Below are 21,997 nucleotides of genomic sequence, written 5' to 3'. Positions count from 1 at the left end.
ATTTATATCTCTTCCGTTCTATCCCCTTACGGGTAAATAACTCTTATTTTAATAGATTAGACAGTATTATTAGCAGCTTTACCTGGGGGTATAAGAAGGCTCGGCGGGCTATTGCTTTACTTAAACTCCCATTTAACCTAGGTGGGCTGGATTGGCCAGACATCAGATCTTACTTCTGGTCCGCTTTCTTGACTCGTTTCCGAAGTTTGATGATACTTAATAAGTGTTTGTTTTTTCACAAATTTATGCTAGGTGAGGATGTAAATATGTTCCTTTACAGGTTAAATGACCCTAACTATTTTAAACGGGTGAAGTTCAAGACGGCACGTCATACTATTAGTATCTGGCGCTCCATTTTCGCCAAGTGTAAGGATTCCCTATTTCCCTATAGAACCCCTCTGTGGTTTAATCTGGGGTTTCCGGGAATTTTTCATGATCCAGCCGGTTTAGCGCTATCAGATTCTGGCATAAAAATGTTGGGAGATTTGTATGACCACAGGGGTTTTATTACATTTGAAAGATTGAAGGTGTGTTATAATCTTACAGAGGGGGCCCGGTTTAAGTATTATCAGATCAGGGATTATTGTGTTCGGAAATTACTATCTTGGACTCTGATCTATGGAATTGTATTTATAGGGAAACTGATAAAGCATTGATTAGTATTGGATATAGAATTTTCACTAGTTTTAGAACTGATGACTGTGTAAAGCTAGCAGAGAAGTGGAGTAGGAAACTGGAAATTGACGCGGGTCCAAACTTGATAACCTCTTCCTTAAATAGCTTGAATCGCTCTGTTCACTCCGCTAATCTCAAGTTGCAGTTATTTAAAACTATATGCCAACTTTATCATACGCCAGATAGAATTTTGAAATGGGCAACTAATAACAGCAATAGTGATCGCTTGAAATGCCCAAAATGTGATCAGAGAGCAGCCGATATTACTCATATGTTTTTTACGTGCCCACAATTATTTGAATTTTGGAATGGAGTAACTAAAGTTTTATTTTTGAAGTTGGCACGTCCAATTACATTTACATCCTTAGATGTGCTGGTGGGCACGTCTGGGGGGAGCGGTTTTCAATGTGATTTGATGAACATCTTAATTTCATGTGCCAGACTGATAATTGTAATCACAACAAGGAGCTCAGAGGGAAAAATGGGTACCTATGGGATAGCCCTCCACTCAATTAAATTCAATACCAAAAGATCCCTGTACCCTGGACGTTAGTTAGCATCCGTCTAGTAGACATGAGAGCCTAATTTGCTGGAACAATATAATATTTAATTCCAGACCCACCCCCTCTCAATTTATGGTTAGGTGTGTATTCTCTAATGTCTTACTGTCCTCAACAAACCACTGTTTGTAAGTATAAAAAGGAGAATCCCGGAAGAATTCAACACAACCCGCCTACGGTTATGGAATGGTGGAGTCTTGTAAAGGACATATATAATATGGAATCTGCTTTAGCATCTACCAGGGGATTGCAAACTAAATTGAAAATGGAAAGAATATGGGGACCAATAATGTAATAAGATTAGTAATTTATTTTTTTCTTTGTTATTTAGGGTCTTTAATGCTTTATGATTTACGTATTGCCTTGCTTATTGTACATTAATGAACAAGCTATCTTTGTATGTATGTATGAATTTTGCTTTTTGGTATTTGCTTATTCCTCGTGATGCGAATAAAAATATTTTAAAACAAAAAAACTTCATTGTATGTGATCATTTACTTTCGTGTATGGCACTGAATATTGATTACAAACCTTTTGTTTGACCAGAATATTGTAGTCAAGATATCATGTCTACAAAAATATTGTGGGACATAATAGTGAAGGTAAGTATAACTTTTTTATGAAGAAGAAGAAGAAGAAGAAGAATATAAATGTCAAAAAGGAGTGGACAAAGATTTAGCAATTTATAACACAGTTTGTATGTATTTTATTCTGAATATATTGTTTTGTTATACTTTTATTCATAATTATGTATGAATGTATGTATGTATTACATATTTTTGTTTTTCTAATTGTTTGGGAGTGCTGGTTGTTTAGGACATTGGGTGGCTAGTATGTTACAAAAAATATATTTTTAAAAGTTGGTTAGTATTTTTATTTTAAATATTTAAACATTTTATGTGTTAAATGTATGCTTTGGCTTTTGATTTATTGGGAACATTTTTACCTTCTGTATTTTATTTTATTTGATGGATGTTGAGTTTATTGAGGACCTGAGTGACTATTGCGTTATTTTACAATCATTTTATGTAATGTAAATTAACTAAGACAATGGAGAAAATATGTATTACAGATCATGGGTATATGGCACACTGTGCCCATGCTTTAATGTGCCCTGTGTCAAACTATCAATCCACAAACAACAGACATCATAAAGACAAAGTGGCTGACCTAGAGGTATGTGTTCCCTTTCTAAATCACTTGTTAGACACATGATTTGGATGAAGTAAACCCATTATCTAGCTCTGAAGAGAAATGGAGAACCATGAGTATTTGCCAGAATACACAAGCTAGGGGCACATGCTTGTTAACCTCTCTACTGCCACACAAGTTATCCCATTGTTAACGGTGGATGACATCATACCAAGGTTATAAATATCACCCAACTTAAATATCAGATCCACAATATCAACTAACTAGTACAGCACCTATGTAAGTTTTCATTGACTATTTACTAATATAGATTTACTATTTTTAAATTCACGCCTACTTAACTTGATGATATAGCAGTACACGATATTGTGGAATCGATATTCTTGTATGTCAATATTGGTGACCACCCCACCATTGATAGCTACAATACCCAATGTTCTAAAACAAATCCAAGAACACACTGGGGAGAAAACTGAAAAGCATCTTGACATGCAGTTGGTGGGGAATTTTGAGACATCTCTATGTAACAAGTGAAATATCTCTCTTGGCAATTAAATGGAGACTCACTGCCCAAGTGACAGCTGAAATGGAAACGCATTAGTTCTCAATATTCTCACTAGTAAGTTATTTGATTGTAAGTGATACCCCAAACACTGAATCCTAATATGAAGTAGCATATAATGGGGCTACAAACGAAGGGATTGTAAGACAACTAAATTACCAGGAAGGAATAGTCATTCTGATAAATGTTATTCTTGCTACCCTTAGGAACAAGGCCATAGCCTATGCTCAATCAGATGTTGTGAAGATAGGAGGAGACACCAATCTACTTCTCACATGAGTGAGCATCCTTCCCATGATGTCACCGTGTAATGGTCAAGCTTGGTAAAGGTATTTAGAACCTACATCTCAAAGGAAAGAAAGGAGTTCAGACAAAATAAATCAAGTTTAAAATATGTTAAAAAAAAAGAAGACAAATGTAACAGGATTGACCACAAAGAAGCAACAATCGTCAGAAAGAGGGATTCTCTTAACAGAAGAACCTTGGAATATGGTACTGATTCACATCCTGGGAAACATCATAATAGTACACTGGGGCTTCAAAGCCGTTTTTAAATCGATCAACCACCGAATATATTCATCTAAAATAACAAACCTGAATTACACCACACAAATACTGTTAGATCTGGGGGTCTCTAGTTGGCAGAGGTAGGTACCACTGTCCAAATAGGGACCCTTGCTTCTAGTCAGGACAAGGAGATAACTCTCTGAGATAACCCCTGCTCGCCCTCTAGGTAGCTTGGCCTGAGCAGTCTAGGCTAATCAGAGGCAATGCGTAAAGTATTTGTACCAACACTCACAGTAACACAGTGAAAACACCACAAACTGATTCCACGACAGTTTAGAAAAATAAAGGTATTTATTCTAAAACTACACAAGACCAAAACGATAAAAATCCAACATACACGGTTCAAGAATATGGTTTCAAAGAGAGTTCTTAAGGTTGCGTTAAAATTCTTCAAGTTGCGGTAAAATAAACCACGGTTGCGTGAAAAGTTCACAGTTGCGTCACGTTTACTCACAGTACCTTTAGTTGCAACAAAGTTCCAAAAGCAGAAGCTGGTGCGGTGGAAAACAAGCGATGCGTTGCTCCTGAGACCCTGGGGAGGCGATGCGACAGCCCCGCTGCAGCAGCGGGCGTGTTGCGACGAATCCGGTCTGTATGGGGAGGAAGGCCACTTGTATGGATTCCGGTGCGTAGGTTCCGTAGGAAGTCTGTTCTCGCAAAGGCACGATGCGACGATCTCGTAGGTGCTGCGACGATCTCCGGGGCGACGATGCGCGGTCCAGCGGTGATCGCAGCTCCTCGATGCGATGATTCTGCGACGACACTCGCAGCGACGTGATGCGGTCCGCAAGCAAGCGGTGCGGCGTTCTCACCCAGCGACGACAGGCTCTGCGACGATACTCGCAGCGATGTTCGATTCTCCCGCACCGGTCTGGTGCGTCCCGCAAACGGAGGATGCGACGTCTCTGGCAGCGGCGTCAGGCGCTGCGACGATCTCGACCTCCGTAGCGGCGGGAAACTTCTCGCACTGTCGGGGATGCGCTCCGCAAGCGAGCGATGCAACACTTTTCAATTTCAAAAGTCTCTCAAGCTTTAGTCTCAAGCTTCCCAGCACAGGTCCAACCTCCAGAGGCCCCACAACTGGATCAAGCACTCTAGGAGGGACAGAACTCACTCAGCAGAGTTCAGGGAAGCTGGGGGTGAAGTCCTTTTGTTCCTGGGACTTCAAAACAGGGAGCCAGCTCTTCTCAGGCCCTTGGAGATTCCTTTCAAGACAGGGGACACAGCTCACAGCAAAGTCCTTCCCCTCTCCTTGGCAGCAAAGCAACAGCAGGTCAGTCCAGCAGAGCAACAGCAAGACAATCTTCCTTCTTCAGAGTCAGCTTTCTCCTTGGCAGAGGTTCCTTCTTGATTTCCAGGATGATCTAATTTTCTGTTGTCAGGGGTCCTGTACTTATACCCCTAAAGTCTTTGTTCTCTTGGTGCATGTGGGCCCTGTGCCCGGTCTGAACCAGTTCTGGGTGGATCCTGAGCACTTTGTTTTGGTGGCTGCATCTTTCCTTTCAGAGTGAGGGGCAGGGTCCTCAGCCGCCCAGCAGGGGGGTGGAGCCAGCATTGTGGAAGGCAGGCACAGCCCTATTCAGCCCAGGTGCTAACTCCTCCCACCACTCAAGTCATTCAGCCTAGTGCTGACTCATCCATCCTGCCGGGGAGTTCCCCAGCCCCTGTCACTCACAAACCAGACAGTCAATACACAAACAGGCCCAGGCACACAGAAGGTTCAGACAAGAGAACAGCAACTTTCTAAAAGTGCTGTTCTCAAACACAGGATTTAAAAACAACCTTTCCTAAAAGATGTGTTATTAAATTCTGAGTTCAGGGATACTAGATACTTATGTCCTATCTTGTTCCTATGGGAAGAAATGCTGTTAACCACTGTAGCCAGCATCCCCCATGTTAATCTATGGAGCAAGATAGCCTTACAATAGTGAAAAACGAAAACGGCTGTAATTCACTACCAGAACATGTTACCTGCACCAGTACATGCTCTACCTTTCACATACACTGCACCCTGCCCAGGGGGGTACCTTGGGCCTTCCACAGGGGTGGCTGATGTGCACGAAAAGGGAAGGGTTAGGCCTGGTCAGTGTGGACACTGACCAGGAGGACATGGCAGTTCTAAACTGCCCATAGGCACTGCAGTGGCAGGCCTGAGACACCATTTTAGAGCTACTCCTGTGGGTGGCACAATCAGTGCTGCAGGCCCACTAGTAGCATTTGTCATCACCAGCCCTGGCACACTCAGTGCACTTTACTAGGGACTTCATGGCGATACAAATATGCCAAACATGTATATCCAATCAGAATAACAATTTACACAGAGAGCATATGCACTTTAGCACTGATCAGCAGTGGTAAAGTGCGCAGAGTCCTATTGCCAACAGCCACGGGTCAGGAAAAATAGGGGAGGGAGAAGCAAAAAGTTTGGGGATGACCCTGCAAGAAGGGCCAGTTCCAACACAACCCCCTTCCAGCCTAAAGCCAGGGTAGACCAAATGATACCTCGATGGTATTCCCTGCTTAAGGCGATAGAACACGGGAACTGGCCCACACAGCAGGGCAGTCCTGTTCTACGCCGTCCTAAACCCAGTTGGATCACTCTATCCATACTCTCAGGGTCCACCATGCAAGTCCTTGTGGAGACCTTCTCCTCATCTGTGCACACCACCTGTGCAGCACCTAACTTTAATTTCCTCACAGGTGTGTCCCAACAAACCGACAGCAAGCCACAGTGACCACCAACAGTGATCAGGGATGAGACCCAGGCCTCATGCTTCTCAGGGCGCTCAAACCTCTGTGGCGTCAGAGGGTGGGGGGCAGTAGCCCCGGGTGCTTGGCACCCTTTGTCCACTCCCTCTCTTGTCATGTCAGGTCTAATATCCTGGCACTGACCTACCAGTCCCAGACCTGTATCCGGCGGCTGGACAGGAGGCTGAGGTGGGCTTCTCCACACCCGGTCCTCCTCTACCTTGGGGCTCTGTACCCTCCCACCTGGAGTGGTACCCCCTTCTAGAATAGCCAGGGCACCTGTGGCAGGTGTCCCGCACCATTCACCCACCAGTTCAGGGGTGCTATCCTGCAACTGGTATCCCAGGTCAGGGGGGACACCCCGAACCTGGCCCTCAAACCTAGGCTCCAAAGCCTCCAGGTCAAACAACACCTGAACCTGGCATCCCCACCCAGGGACTAACCCCTGTAGTGGAACACTTGCCTGGCGCACCAGGACTTCACTCACTGAGGTGCCTATACTGGTAGACAGTACCCACCTGGCCAACACAACGGTGTGGCCCAGTCCACCCCTAGGGTGAGACTCCTGCCCTCCTTCCAGGGGCAACCCTGTCCACCAAGACAACCAGGAACACAACTTTCCTACCAGTTCAGGACCTCCCTCCAGCAACTGGTCTCCCAACCTAGGGTTTAACCCCTCAGGTTGTGCCGGGGCCAGAGGCAAGGACTCCCTCCCTCTGCACCCCCTTCCAGAGCGCTGCACCCTCCCTACTGGAGGGGTACCCCTAGGAACCATATTGGTCAGGACACTGTTTACAGATGTCCTTCCTTCCAGGTCAGGCAAATCCTGAACCTGGTCTCCCAACCCAGGGACCAAAACCTGCGGTTGTGCATTTGTCTGGCACGCCAGGACTTCTGGGGACTCACATAGTATCCCCTTGAGGGTGACACACAACTCATGTGTCCTGTGACAGTCTGCCTGGCGCAGATCTCCCCACCCCTGTCCACCTGACAGCGCGGGAAGATCCCCCAGGACAGAAGTGAGGTCACCATGGTCACTCACTGGAGACTCAGCCCTTCTGACTGGTCCCTGACCCACTGGTTCCCCCACTGGGGACTCCTTCCCCCTCTCACCCCTCAGTCTGGACTTCGGTACCCTCCCAAATGGAGCGGCACTGCCAGACACCAGAACTGATGGAGGCCTGGTTACAGGCACTCCCCGTTCCCCAGACACTAGGAGATCCTCCTCAAATGGCCTACAAGTACAGTCTAGGCCCCCAACCTGGTGTTCCCTCAAGAAACCCTCCAGGCCCTGAGACTGGGTTTCGGGCACCGTGAGACACACCGTCCCACACTCACTCCTTCTCCACTGAGACCGGACATGAGCCCCTACACCCCTCCCACTACACTGGGACCTAACTGGGCTACACTGAACCTCTTCCACCTCACAGGTCTGGAAGATATCTAAGCCACTCCTTTTGGGATCACTCCCCAATGCCTCCTCAGACTCTCTGGAATCCACCAAGAAGTCTGCCTCCAACGCAAGCTCTCTGGGATCAGAGAACTCACACTCCACCGGGTGTTGGCATAGCTCTGGAAAACAGGGACTTAAAATATGCTCTCCAACAAATGAATCACACAGCCCCCCACAGTTGTTAACCAAGCTACCCTTTGCCTCACCCTCCAGTGCCTCACACAAGTACCCCACACCACTCTCCTGAGACTGGCAAGACAGTATCTGACTGCCTCTGTCACAAAACACACACTCTTCTGGCTGGTCTTCACACACACACACCAAGGTTTCAACCATGGGGGAACCCCTCTCCCTGTACCTCTCATCTAGAGTCAGTAGAGTGTCCCTCCCACCACTAGGAATATGGTCCCCTGTGCCAGTCCCCCAATCTACTTCAGGGACACTGCACTCCACTGGAACTACATCATAAACCTGAACCCCCTGGTGTATGTCGACCCCCTCCCTCAAGTCAGGCGCCACATCTCTGGGTGTTTGTACCTTTCTCTCCGCACTAGATATCATAAACATGCTGCCACCATCTGAGCTGGACTCCACCTCCAACTCAGCAAAGCTCACCTCTTGAGCTACCCATGTAACTTCTTCAGCTGAGACCCTCATGGCCTCGCGCTTCTTGAGCTCCAACTCAAGCTTCCTCATTCTTAATTCATGGGCCAAGGTCAATTTTAATTCTTCCAGGGCACGGGAATTTTTGCTCTCCTCCACCGCCCTTTCTCTCTCTTTATCCATTTCCAATTGCTTCAGCTCCATTGCAAGCCTCAACATTTCTAACTTATGATCTCTAGCCCTTTGGTTTTCCTCCAACTCCTCTGGGGAAAAACTTTCAGCTGAATGGTTGCTGCCAGCCCTTGAGGCTGCTCTGGACACAGGCAGATCCTGTGGCCTGAAACCATCCCTTTGTGCATCCTCATCCATTTCTGCATCATCTGTCTCCCCAGCCTCTTTGGTCTCCCACCAGGCCCTTACGGCCTCCTGTATCTCCTCCTTCTTGGAGCTGCGCTTCATGGGACATCCAAAGCTCCTGCAGAACTGCCTTAGTTGACCTACTTTGTAATCACTTAACATTTCAATATCAAACTCCAGTTCTGCAACATCACTTGCTGGTTTACCATTCTGAGACATGATGCTTGGATTCTTTCAGGGTTATGATCAAAAATAGAACCAACCAAAAAAACAGTAGTATGCGGTGGCGTAGTGGTCTGCACTCACTAGTGATGTACACCAATTACTGAGGGTCAAGTACAAATACAAGTTCAAATCCCACCGCCTGACCACCAATGTTAGATCTGGGGGTCTCTAGTTGGCAGAGGTAGGTACCACTGTCCAAATAGGGACCCTTGCTTCTAGTCAGGACAAGGAGATAACTCTCTGAGATAACCCCTGCTCGCCCTCTAGGTAGCTTGGCCTGAGCAGTCTAGGCTAATCAGAGGCAATGCGTAAAGTATTTGTACCAACACTCACAGTAACACAGTGAAAACACCACAAACTGATTCCACGACAGTTTAGAAAAATAAAGGTATTTATTCTAAAACTACACAAGACCAAAACGATAAAAATCCAACATACACGGTTCAAGAATATGGTTTCAAAGAGAGTTCTTAAGGTTGCGTTAAAATTCTTCAAGTTGCGGTAAAATAAACCACGGTTGCGTGAAAAGTTCACAGTTGCGTCACGTTTACTCACAGTACCTTTAGTTGCAACAAAGTTCCAAAAGCAGAAGCTGGTGCGGTGGAAAACAAGCGATGCGTTGCTCCTGAGACCCTGGGGAGGCGATGCGACAGCCCCGCTGCAGCAGCGGGCGTGTTGCGACGAATCCGGTCTGTATGGGGAGGAAGGCCACTTGTATGGATTCCGGTGCGTAGGTTCCGTAGGAAGTCTGTTCTCGCAAAGGCACGATGCGACGATCTCGTAGGTGCTGCGACGATCTCCGGGGCGACGATGCGCGGTCCAGCGGTGATCGCAGCTCCTCGATGCGATGATTCTGCGACGACACTCGCAGCGACGTGATGCGGTCCGCAAGCAAGCGGTGCGGCGTTCTCACCCAGCGACGACAGGCTCTGCGACGATACTCGCAGCGATGTTCGATTCTCCCGCACCGGTCTGGTGCGTCCCGCAAACGGAGGATGCGACGTCTCTGGCAGCGGCGTCAGGCGCTGCGACGATCTCGACCTCCGTAGCGGCGGGAAACTTCTCGCACTGTCGGGGATGCGCTCCGCAAGCGAGCGATGCGACACTTTTCAATTTCAAAAGTCTCTCAAGCTTTAGTCTCAAGCTTCCCAGCACAGGTCCAACCTCCAGAGGCCCCACAACTGGATCAAGCACTCTAGGAGGGACAGAACTCACTCAGCAGAGTTCAGGGAAGCTGGGGGTGAAGTCCTTTTGTTCCTGGGACTTCAAAACAGGGAGCCAGCTCTTCTCAGGCCCTTGGAGATTCCTTTCAAGACAGGGGACACAGCTCACAGCAAAGTCCTTCCCCTCTCCTTGGCAGCAAAGCAACAGCAGGTCAGTCCAGCAGAGCAACAGCAAGACAATCTTCCTTCTTCAGAGTCAGCTTTCTCCTTGGCAGAGGTTCCTTCTTGATTTCCAGGATGATCTAATTTTCTGTTGTCAGGGGTCCTGTACTTATACCCCTAAAGTCTTTGTTCTCTTGGTGCATGTGGGCCCTGTGCCCGGTCTGAACCAGTTCTGGGTGGATCCTGAGCACTTTGTTTTGGTGGCTGCATCTTTCCTTTCAGAGTGAGGGGCAGGGTCCTCAGCCGCCCAGCAGGGGGGTGGAGCCAGCATTGTGGAAGGCAGGCACAGCCCTATTCAGCCCAGGTGCTAACTCCTCCCACCACTCAAGTCATTCAGCCTAGTGCTGACTCATCCATCCTGCCGGGGAGTTCCCCAGCCCCTGTCACTCACAAACCAGACAGTCAATACACAAACAGGCCCAGGCACACAGAAGGTTCAGACAAGAGAACAGCAACTTTCTAAAAGTGCTGTTCTCAAACACAGGATTTAAAAACAACCTTTCCTAAAAGATGTGTTATTAAATTCTGAGTTCAGGGATACTAGATACTTATGTCCTATCTTGTTCCTATGGGAAGAAATGCTGTTAACCACTGTAGCCAGCATCCCCCATGTTAATCTATGGAGCAAGATAGCCTTACAATAGTGAAAAACGAAAACGGCTGTAATTCACTACCAGAACATGTTACCTGCACCAGTACATGCTCTACCTTTCACATACACTGCACCCTGCCCAGGGGGGTACCTTGGGCCTTCCACAGGGGTGGCTGATGTGCACGAAAAGGGAAGGGTTAGGCCTGGTCAGTGTGGACACTGACCAGGAGGACATGGCAGTTCTAAACTGCCCATAGGCACTGCAGTGGCAGGCCTGAGACACCATTTTAGAGCTACTCCTGTGGGTGGCACAATCAGTGCTGCAGGCCCACTAGTAGCATTTGTCATCACCAGCCCTGGCACACTCAGTGCACTTTACTAGGGACTTCATGGCGATACAAATATGCCAAACATGTATATCCAATCAGAATAACAATTTACACAGAGAGCATATGCACTTTAGCACTGATCAGCAGTGGTAAAGTGCGCAGAGTCCTATTGCCAACAGCCACGGGTCAGGAAAAATAGGGGAGGGAGAAGCAAAAAGTTTGGGGATGACCCTGCAAGAAGGGCCAGTTCCAACAAATACTAATTGAAGAAAATGTACAAAGACCTATTCAAATGATTGATGGATGGGCCCTGACAATTAATCATTGATATATTGTATGTTGAATATAATATAATTGAAGCATTTCCTCCAGTGGTTCATAGTGCACTTCAAGACTCATATGCAAGTAAGTGGACAAGGAACCACTACCAAGCTATCTTTACAATTCTAAAAGTGTGGAATAAAGCAGCTCCTCTGAATAGTATTGTCATCAGAACTGAACCACAGCCTGATTTAAAAGAAACACCTGTGAGCTCCAATACTAGGGAGTGATTCTCATTTCTCACTCTATGAACACTCTAAATTGTCCGGTAGTTAACCTTGTTATTATCCTCAGAATAGTCCTGGGTTATAGAAATCTCAATAGCCACACTTCATGTCATGCTCTTCATAATGCACATAGCCCTGGTCTTATGACCAATCTTGTGTGAAATATTAATAAAACAGCTCTTAACGTCACTAATGGATTTTCAGTCAAATTATAGCATAAGAGAGAAGGCTTCATGAATAATAGAATATTGAATTCAGTGTTTTTATATGTTGATACTGTATAGATCACAGGCAATGAGATAATACAATTGGTAGACAAAATAATTATCATTCTCACCAAGAAAGATCACACAATAGATTTTAGAAAATCTAAAATTTCATTTCCAAGTGTCATTTTCTTGGCACATGAACTGTTTATCAATGGAAAGGAGTGCAGGATTTCCTGGAGAACAGGTTTCAACACTACAACCTCTAAATACACTGTATTAGCTACAAGCCCTAATTGGATTCTTGAAATTCAGATGCACACAATTTCCACATTATAAACAAGAGGTTAATCCAACAAAACAGTCAGAACATTTCCAAATACAATAATGTAGTCCTGCACTTACAGGTAGGGAAGTATAAGGACAATGTGAAGAAAGGTTTACCACTGTGCAAGGTAGAAACACATATTTTCATTAAAATATATCAGGGATCAGCAGAAGGCAGTATGGTTTGTTTGTGACTACCAACAGTTGTCCTTTTCAAGTATCCCTAAGTCCGACACTTTTAACATCTATGTGTCGGACCATGCTAGAGTCATCAAGGCACATGGGATGGGCCTTACATCCTATGCGGATGACACACAGTTGGTGCTGGCGTTTAACAATAATGGAGAGAAGGTAGCAGCCAGTTTTCAAGAAGGCATGCTGGCCATCAGTAACTGGATTGCCAGCAATTGCCTAAAATTGAACTCCGATAAAATGGAGGTCATTATCTTCGGTAAACTATCTCCCTCATGGTCCAGCTCATGGTGGCCACCTGTATTGGGCACCCCACCTACCCCAGTACTTAAGGTCAGGAATCTAGGCATTACGTTCAAATGATTACAAAAATTCTTCCATTTCTTCCCATAAATGCAGGTAAAACTTTAGTCAGTACACTGGTGATGTTATCCTTGGATTACTGCAACGGGCTGTTAGCCAATGCACAAAGTAGAATTATTCAAAAACTGCAAACCGTTCAAAATGCGGCTGCCAGAATGCTATCAGGGACACCCAGATTCAAATCTATTACCCACATAATCAAAAAGTACCACTGGTTGTCAGTAAGGAACCGTATAAAATTTAAGGCATTGTGTATCACCCACAAAGCTTCGCGTAAAACAGGCCCCCAGTTCCTAATAAACCAGCTATCCACCTACTACCCTAACACATTGCTACACTCCTCTACTGCCTGTCAGTTAACGGTACCACGTACAAAAACTGTCTCCTGGGGTGACAGGCATTTTGTCGTCACTGCGGCAAGACTCTGGAATGCTCTCCCGCTGGAGATCAAAGCCCGTCAGTCATTGTTACAATTTAGAAGGATGATAAAGACTTGGCTGTTCAACCAATAATAATTTTTCCCGTCTGCTTATTCTGCTCAATGTCCGCAGCGCCGAGACGCCCCAGGGCATTTGTGCGCTTTATAAATCTCAAAAATAAATAAATAAAGGCTTTTCAAGACAATACATTCCATCACTCAACTCTGTGTTATAGAACTTCTATTTTTTTCTCAAATTACAATATACTCATCACATTAAGAGAGTGGTTACCAGAATTAATCATTTACATAAACAATAAATTCATAATTTAAACAAATAATGTCATCCAGATATTTAAGTTTGGATGCCATCCTTCTAGAAGAGAGTCTTGAAAATCCCCCCTCATCTTTGTCATTTATGGATTCGTCTGTCTCTTCCCTTTCACCTAGCTGACACATAGTCACAATACTGACATTCCAGACTCTACCATCTTTGTTTTTACCACATTTCATATTACCTGTAGCATCATGAGTATTTAATACTACTAATAACCCATCTTTTACCTGTGTTGTCTCTACTACACTTGTCAAGTCAAAATACACTTTGTTTTGCCTTTGTCTACACAGTTATTTTGTCTTACAAACACCTTCAATCTGTCTTTCACACCACCCTGTTTCCAACTCATCTACCCTAAGAGAGAATGCTGATCTTCAGAGGCAACTCTTTTTGGGGGGGCGGGGGCAATGCATTAAAAGTCTTGGCGCAAGAGGGACAAGCGCACACAAGCCCTTGGGGAACCTTTGAAAAGCAGGATACAAGAAAACAAACTCCAGTTCTTTCACTGTCCACAGACAGAAGCAGCAACTACAGGCCAAGCAAGCAAAGCAACACACAGCACAGGGGCAGTACACCTCCTGACAGTTCGGCTCTTTTAGAAGATTTGCATGTTCATGCCTAGACATTTGCTACCTGAAGCCTGTCTCTGGTCACATGATGGGTGTAGCTGAAAGTTGAACTTTCTGTATCCTCCTTGACAACCACACACAATGGGGAGCTTGGAAGTGGCTTGATGAGCCATCACTGGCAGAACTGGTGGGAAGAGGTGGAGACTGTCCTACTAACACTTGAATAGGCTGTGTCTTGCCTATACACAAAGGGCTGCATACCCCCTGTATTTAGTCTGAAGCAAGAGTCAGGAGGTCAGGGCATCTGTACACTACAAAGGCCTGCTTCTAGATGATTCACCCAACTTCAAAGGCACAGCTGTGTATAAAAGAAGGACCTGAGAACCCAAATCTTCAGTACACTTCTGGACCTGTGGATACTCTACCACGAAGAAGGACTGCCGATCTAAGGAACTGCTGCCATGCTGTGATACCTGCTGCCTGCTACCCTCTTGCATAGGGAAGAAGAACTGGATCTACAACTTAAACTTGAACCCAGGACCCCAAAGTGACTCAAAGCACTAGTCTGCTGCCTCCTGATCCGAGTGTCAGGGACATAAAAGGCCCAGAACAAGCCCCTGGACACAGATGCAGCAAGTCTCTGACCCTCAAGTGGTGCTTTCAAGTCCTGGATCTTTGGTGAGGCTCGTGGTCCCATGAAATCAAGCTTTTCGTCTCTGCATGGCAATGAACAGCCCGTTAGCACTGGAATTGTGATGCTCATACATAAATTCTGCACAAGCCACCACCAGCCAGTCTCCTCCCACAGCAAGCCGCAATCGCCTGCGGAGGAGTGAAAACCACAACAAAACAACAGCCTACCCATCTGTGATGCCCAGCCTGCTTTTCAACCATGCTACTCACCGCTGTGATGCTCTCCTTGCTCCCGGCGACCCTCTCTCATGTGAATGGGACTCTTGGCACAAACTTTGCAAAAGTAAACCTTCAGCTGGAATAATCTGGGACTGTATCCGGTCCACTCTCTGTATCTTTTGGACTGAACTTCTGAATTTTAGAGTTTATTCTTTAAAAAATCATTATTCCGGGTATACTAATTGGATTTTTGTTGTTTTGGTCTTCGTTTTTTTAATTAAATGTAGCTCTATTTGCCTACCCTGTTGTGAGATCTTTTTGCATTTGTACTGTGTTACTGTTTGAAGTGTTTCACAAATCTGTTACGCATTGCTTCTCAATTAAGCCTGAAGCCTCTGTGCCATGCTACCAGAGGGTGAGCACAGGTTAGTTTTGGATTTGCTTGTGCCTTGCCCTAACTAGGATTTTAGTTGCTGCAAGACCAGGGCTCACACCCATCAGCCAATAACCCAATTTCTAATGCAAATGGTTTGAATTATCCTTAGTTCCAGCCCCATACAGATATCTGTAGGCCTATTTTAAAATGATTTGTGTCTTCAATTAACTTACATTTTATGTTTTTGTACTATATTAACAACAGAAATAGTTATGTCTTAGTGTGCAGTAGGATTAGGCAATGCATAAAAGCTTTAAGTACAGTATTAATGTTAGAGTCTTCATATGAATGTCTAGCTGTTGGTTATTTTTGTAGCTCTGGGTCCTACTCATTGAGGAATATCTATGTGCTGAGATGGAATTCTCCGTACCTATAGCATTTGCCAATTCTGGACAAAGATAATTGTTTATTAATAGGAATTTTCTGTGAAAAAGAATCTCTGAATGAAAAAGTATAGGAAAACATACCTCACTTGTGCTAAATCAAAACACTTAACAACTATTACTCCCACAGGCACACTAATTCAACACACACCCTTGGCTCTGCTTCTTGCAATCGTATTGCCCGTGCAGACAATAGACTCCAGACCTAGCCTACAGGATGCAGCCCACCCCATTCAAGAGGAAGAGGTTCTTGATTTAGGAGGAGACAACCCTTGGCGTGAACATTAGGGTAGATCACTATGGAAAACTATTTGGCCTCAATATACAGAGGCTCTTTCTAGGGCTGGACCGAATCCCACCTCCACTGACTCCATCGATGTACCTAGAGTCTCCACTATGAGCACTGACATGCTATATGGCCTTTCTGTTTCAGGGAATTGCAATGTCAAACTAGGTAACAAAACTCACCACCTTTCTGCTAGGTCAAAAAAACTCCTTACTCATGCACCCTTCTCCTTAGCCTGGTTTTTCTAACTGTGATACCAATAACTGTGGTGTATAGTATACCCTGCTACTGTAATCAATATTACATTGATACACATTGACCTACAGGTCTGTCTATGTATGTTTATGTAACTACACATTTTGGTTTGTTGTTTAGTCCAGTGGGTAGCTCACGGTACAGATACTTACATTTATCACTTAGATTTATACTGTTATAGAGTATTAAATGTTTACATGGGCTGTGCTTCTATCATTGTAAATAGGATGCCATGAACTCAACTAAGAGTTCAAATGATTCTCTAATATTGTGGTTACAGTCCACCTCTTTTGGTTATTTGATATAACTGATATTTCAAGACCGTAATTTGATGTACAGCACTTTGGCCACACTTAAAAAAAAATCATTACATCATGACATGACCAACTAGATGTATTCATTAAATTGATTGTACAAAATCGGCGGTCAACTCTGTTTCACCTCACCATTTATTTGTCGTGCCCTTGGAATACAATATTCCTATTTAAGATGGTGCTTCTGTGAGAGCTATGAGACCTGATTTTTTTCAGGGTATAGTCTTTCCCCTCCATCCTGACAGAACACACCCACTTAGCAGGGTGCTCAGTGGCCAAACATGCCACTTTCGCCACATGCGGACGATTAGGAGGTCGCTATAAGGCAGCTCGATACTTGGTACACAAATTGTCAGGCAGCACAACAGAAAGCCTTTTAATCCCATTGGTGCTCTTTGCTTATAGCATCTACACTGGGTAGTGCTCATCTTTAAGTATCTGTTTTTCAATTTGCAGCTTACACACTCACAGAACTTTCAGTACTTCCTTAACCGTACAGTACAGTGGACTTCTCAGCCACATACAACATTTTGAATGTACAAGATATACCATGATGCTTCAACTCTGACAGCACTTTGAAGCTCAAGCCGACACACTCCTATTACAAGCACTTTAAGTTAATTATCGTAAGTCTCTATGTTTGGTCTTCATACCTCTATGTCACTTCCAATTACACTTCCAATTACCTGTAGAGTCAATAATCTCCACTCAGTTTGCTGGACCAGTACGTTTTATGCCAGTATATGAGTGGCCCTGCTCAAACTCAGACGGTCCTGACTGTAATTCCCCAAAATATAGTCTTCTACTGTGTAATCTTTCCTATGTAACACCCCAATGGGGTTTTACTATTTGTAGGAAGTCAAAAGAACACTACCAAAAACAAAACATTATAAGAAAGTGTAATGGTTTAGGAAACTGTTTGTTCTAGTTGGTAGATATATGGTTCAAAGATTGTATGAAAATATCAAGCTATAGATACGGCAAAGTTATCACGCAAAAAAATATACCTAATCTTTGAATCATTACAAGCCCATCAAGGTGGATTTTATTTTATTTGAATGTGGCGAGCTAATTTAGCCTTTGGTGGATGCCTTTCTTGAGAGGGGGTATTTAAATGGAAGACATTGCGTGTCACAGTGAGCTTCACTGAATGTGAGGAGGTGAGATGCTGAATTACAGCTTGTACATGGAGGAAAGAGACAGATTGACTATGTTATACACACAACTTGTGCTCATCTTTTCTGCTTAACTTTAAGGTGATAAATGATGGCAGGAAATGTGCTGCATTCTTTCTCATTAGAGCTTGACTCGAGTGCTTTTTTGTGGCTTCATTATAATTGTAAATGACAAGGGAATATGAGTGCCAGTGAAATGGATAAGATTATTTGAATCAGTTTGCAGATTAGTGACACAGATAAAGAAATAACCCGGGTACACAATGGTTGTCTAGTAGAGGATGTTCAATGCAATTGTAAGAGAAAATTCCACATATGATAACTTTGCCTATTAATTAACACAAAGGTTCGGTAATGCAATGTTTTCCACTGTATTCTTTAGGACTTCTCCTGTTTTCACTCGTACATTTTAAACGCATGTGGTTTTCCGTGCTTGACTCCAGCTTGTACCCCTCCCTAGTCCCTACCCTGTTCTCCGCAGAGCTCAGATGGGACCTTTACTGCTTGTTTTATAGTAGGAAATTCAGTTAGCTCAATGGTCTTCGGCAACATTTCTAACAAGTGATGTTTTCTGTTTCTGATGTTCATGGGCAGGAGGACTCCTACAACTGTGTACAATTTGAAGGACTTTATACTTCCTCCAGATAAACGGAACTGCTGTTTACATTTCTTAGAGTGGTATCGTTTTCTGTGTAAGGCATAGTACAGTATATTTTAGGGATTTAGGGTGAAAGTAAATATTTTGCCATGTGAAGTGTTTTCTATCTCCTTGTTGGTTAGTCCAATGTTACTTTCTCTGTCAATGGCGACTGCATAGTTTGCTGTAAAAAGGTATAATACCTTCCATTTGTGAGGCAAGCCATGACTTCCAGATTCATTTTGATGCAGACTCCATGCTAATCTGTTTATCACTCTGAGCTTATAATATTTCCATGACCTTCCCTCCAACCAAATCGAGCAGTCTTTATGACAAAAGCTCCACTTTCTGACTTGCCTTGTGCAAGGTTGTATGTGTTACTGGCAATTTCCTTAGATTAGGAATTAATAACTACTGCCAATTGCATTTTATATTTATTTGCATTTTAAACAACATGATTTGACTAACCCATGCATTTTGCCTTCTGTATTTTAATTTTCAATTTTTAATAGATTTTTATGATTTGTTCTTTGAATTCATGTCTCATGTTGATATCTCTGAGTGGATGGTCTATGTCCTCAAGTAAATGTTATTTTAATTGTAGGGCTCTCATCTGAAATAGGCTTACACGTATCCTTATCCATCAATCAGGCCTGTTAAATGCTGAAAAGCACAGACACTATGGGGGTCATTAGGATGTAGGGCGGATCGCCACCGCCCGCATGGGCAAATTTTGCCAATTCCGCGTTCTCCGCGAAACGCAAAATTACCCAAATTCCGCAAATACCGCAAGCGGAGCGGAATTTGCCACCCAGGCCTAATTCTATCCCATGAGAAAGATAGCCTTTCCATAGTGAAAAACAAAATTGACAGTATTTCACTATCAGGACATGTCACACACACAAGTACATGTCCTACCTTTCACATACACAGCACCCCACCCATGGGGGTACCTTGGGCCTACCATAGGGGTGCCTTACATGTAAGAAAAAGGAAGGTTAGGGCCTGGCAAGTGGGTGCCCTTGCCAAGTCGACATGGTAGTTTAAAACTGCACGCAGACACTGCAGGGGCAGGTCTGAGAAACCTTTTTAGGGCTATTTATGTGGGTGGCACAATCAGTGCTGCAGGCCCACTGGTAGCATTTGATTTACAGGCCCTGGCACACTCAGAGCACTTTACTAGGGACTTACCAGTAAACCAACTATGCCAATCATGGAGAACCAGTTGTGATAACTATTTACACAGGGAGCACTTGCACTTTGAGACTGAATAGCAGTGGCAAATTGCCCAAAGCATCTAAGTCAGCAAAAGCGAAAGCCAGCACAGCATCAAAAATGCAGGAGGTAGAGACAAAAAAGTCAGGGGAAACCACGCCAAAGACAGCAAGTCTAACACTTGACAATGACTATTTTGCATGTGTTATGTTAGAATGGTAAATATGTGTATTTCACACTGTCTATGATCTGTATTCTAGGTGTTAGGTGGATTTCACAATAAAAAGTTGGAGTGCAGAATATTTTTTTAAAAAACAGCACCTGATTAGCATGGTTTCCTTTCCCTGTAAACTGGCAGCTGAGGGTGGCTAACTGACGGAGAGGGCATCAGAAGGGCACATGGGGGCAGTGGTAATAAAAGACTGAACCACTCCTGGGGATCCCTCTTTGTCCTCCAAATCCTGGCAGTGCACTGATCGCTGAAAAGCCCATCCACCCACTCCCTAGTTTGATTTGAGCCATAAAATACCAAAGAATGGTGCTCAAATGCTACTACCCTTGAGTTTATTATCATAGCCCTCTGGCAGAAAAGGATTTTGGGTATGGGGCTGCCTAGAAAGGGGATTAACCTGCAGCATGTCCTGACTTTTTTTGTCCTACCTCTGGTGCCTATGATGTGTCTTGGGGCCGTTGCCAGGCAGGGACAATGCACTAAGGGGCTCCCTGTTGTTTGCCTTATAAAGACTGTTTCATTCCCGTGACTGTTGAGATGATATTTAATAATGTTTCTCTTTGTTTCTAGTAATCCATGTTGGCTGGGTTCTTGTGCCCTGCCTGCCCAAAGACGGATTTAAAATGTTAAATGCATATACATTTAAGTTTCAAGACTGATACCCCTCTTAGGGTGTGTATAATGTACAGGAAAAAAAGTGATATGTTATTTATCTTAGCCTGCTCTGCAAGATGTTCTCCTTAATGGAAACCAGCATATGAGAGGGAGGACAGCAGGGACATGTAATGGGAACAATATTGCACAGCACAGCTATCTATTTACACACATTTAAACATTTCTGGTGTAAGGGGCTTGTGGGGCCTGGGTCATAAAATTCAGGCGGGGCCACTTTCTGGTGTTCCTGTAACAGGATCACAAGCACGACTTTGAGCTTAAATGTACATATGGAGATGGATCATGAATATGTCATCACCTACTGGTTACTGCCTCTACTTGCCTCTTATTATCATAAAAGAACACAAAGCCTGATTTCCTGATGTATATATACATTGTGCAGCAGCAGCGTGTGTTTCTGAAAAATGCAAGCCACGTGGTGAAAAAAGCACTGTCTCCTCCCCGCTCTTGTGGCAGCCATTCATTTACCTAACATTACATACATTTACAATTTTAAGCACTGTGTGATCTAGTAACATTGCAAATAATAGTTATTAGTAGACATTAGAAAAACTGAGCAATAAAGTTTTCTGTGACACTTTCTGAAAGGAATCTGGTATTTTGGGTACATTCCATGGGCCCTATTTATGAAGGCCTTGCGCCGCCGGTGCGTCACTTTTAACATGGGAAAAAGTGGCTCATCGGTGGCGCAAGGCTTTCATAAATGAGGCCCCATGTTCCTCCAACACCAGACAGATGATAATCATGTGTTCTCACAATTAATTCAGGCTTTATGACTTTAAAAGGGTTCTTCGCTTCTCTTTACTGTGAATTTAAATTTGATAGTACACCTCATATTGTTCTATATGTCGCACTGAAGTATCTACTTCTAGAAATGTATTCCTTTAATTAATATTCACAGATTAGTTGTTACTGGGATGCTACATCTTCCAGAAAATCTTGAACGTGAACGTGAATGTTAAAATACATTCCCTTTGTCCTCCTGGTGATGTCTCATTCTAACAGATGTACATATATGCACCGCCAATGTATAGTCATCATATATGAGGTATTAATAAATGTCTGAAATATAACGGGTCCGAATATGGCGAAGTAGTATCAGAGACCTGTTATGTTAGACGTGCACATAATAAAATATAGAGCATAATGTATGGAATAGTTGTATGGACCTGATCGCTAAACATCGACTCGAGAGACAAATGGTGAAATGTTCTGTCCTGCTCCTTGTAAATTTCAAATCAAATTATAAAGATGACACCTTTGCACTGAAAAAACACACTCCTGATGGTCCACTCACAAATAGATTCTCCAAAAGAGCATGATTTGGACGGGGACGGGAAACGTATTTCCGACACATTTCAAAGCTGAA

The sequence above is a fragment of the Lissotriton helveticus genome, chromosome 5_1, assembly GCF_964261635.1.
Source record: "Lissotriton helveticus chromosome 5_1, aLisHel1.1, whole genome shotgun sequence".
In the NCBI taxonomy this organism is placed as follows: domain Eukaryota; kingdom Metazoa; phylum Chordata; class Amphibia; order Caudata; family Salamandridae; genus Lissotriton; species Lissotriton helveticus.
Note: the sequence above shows the minus strand (reverse complement) of the source record.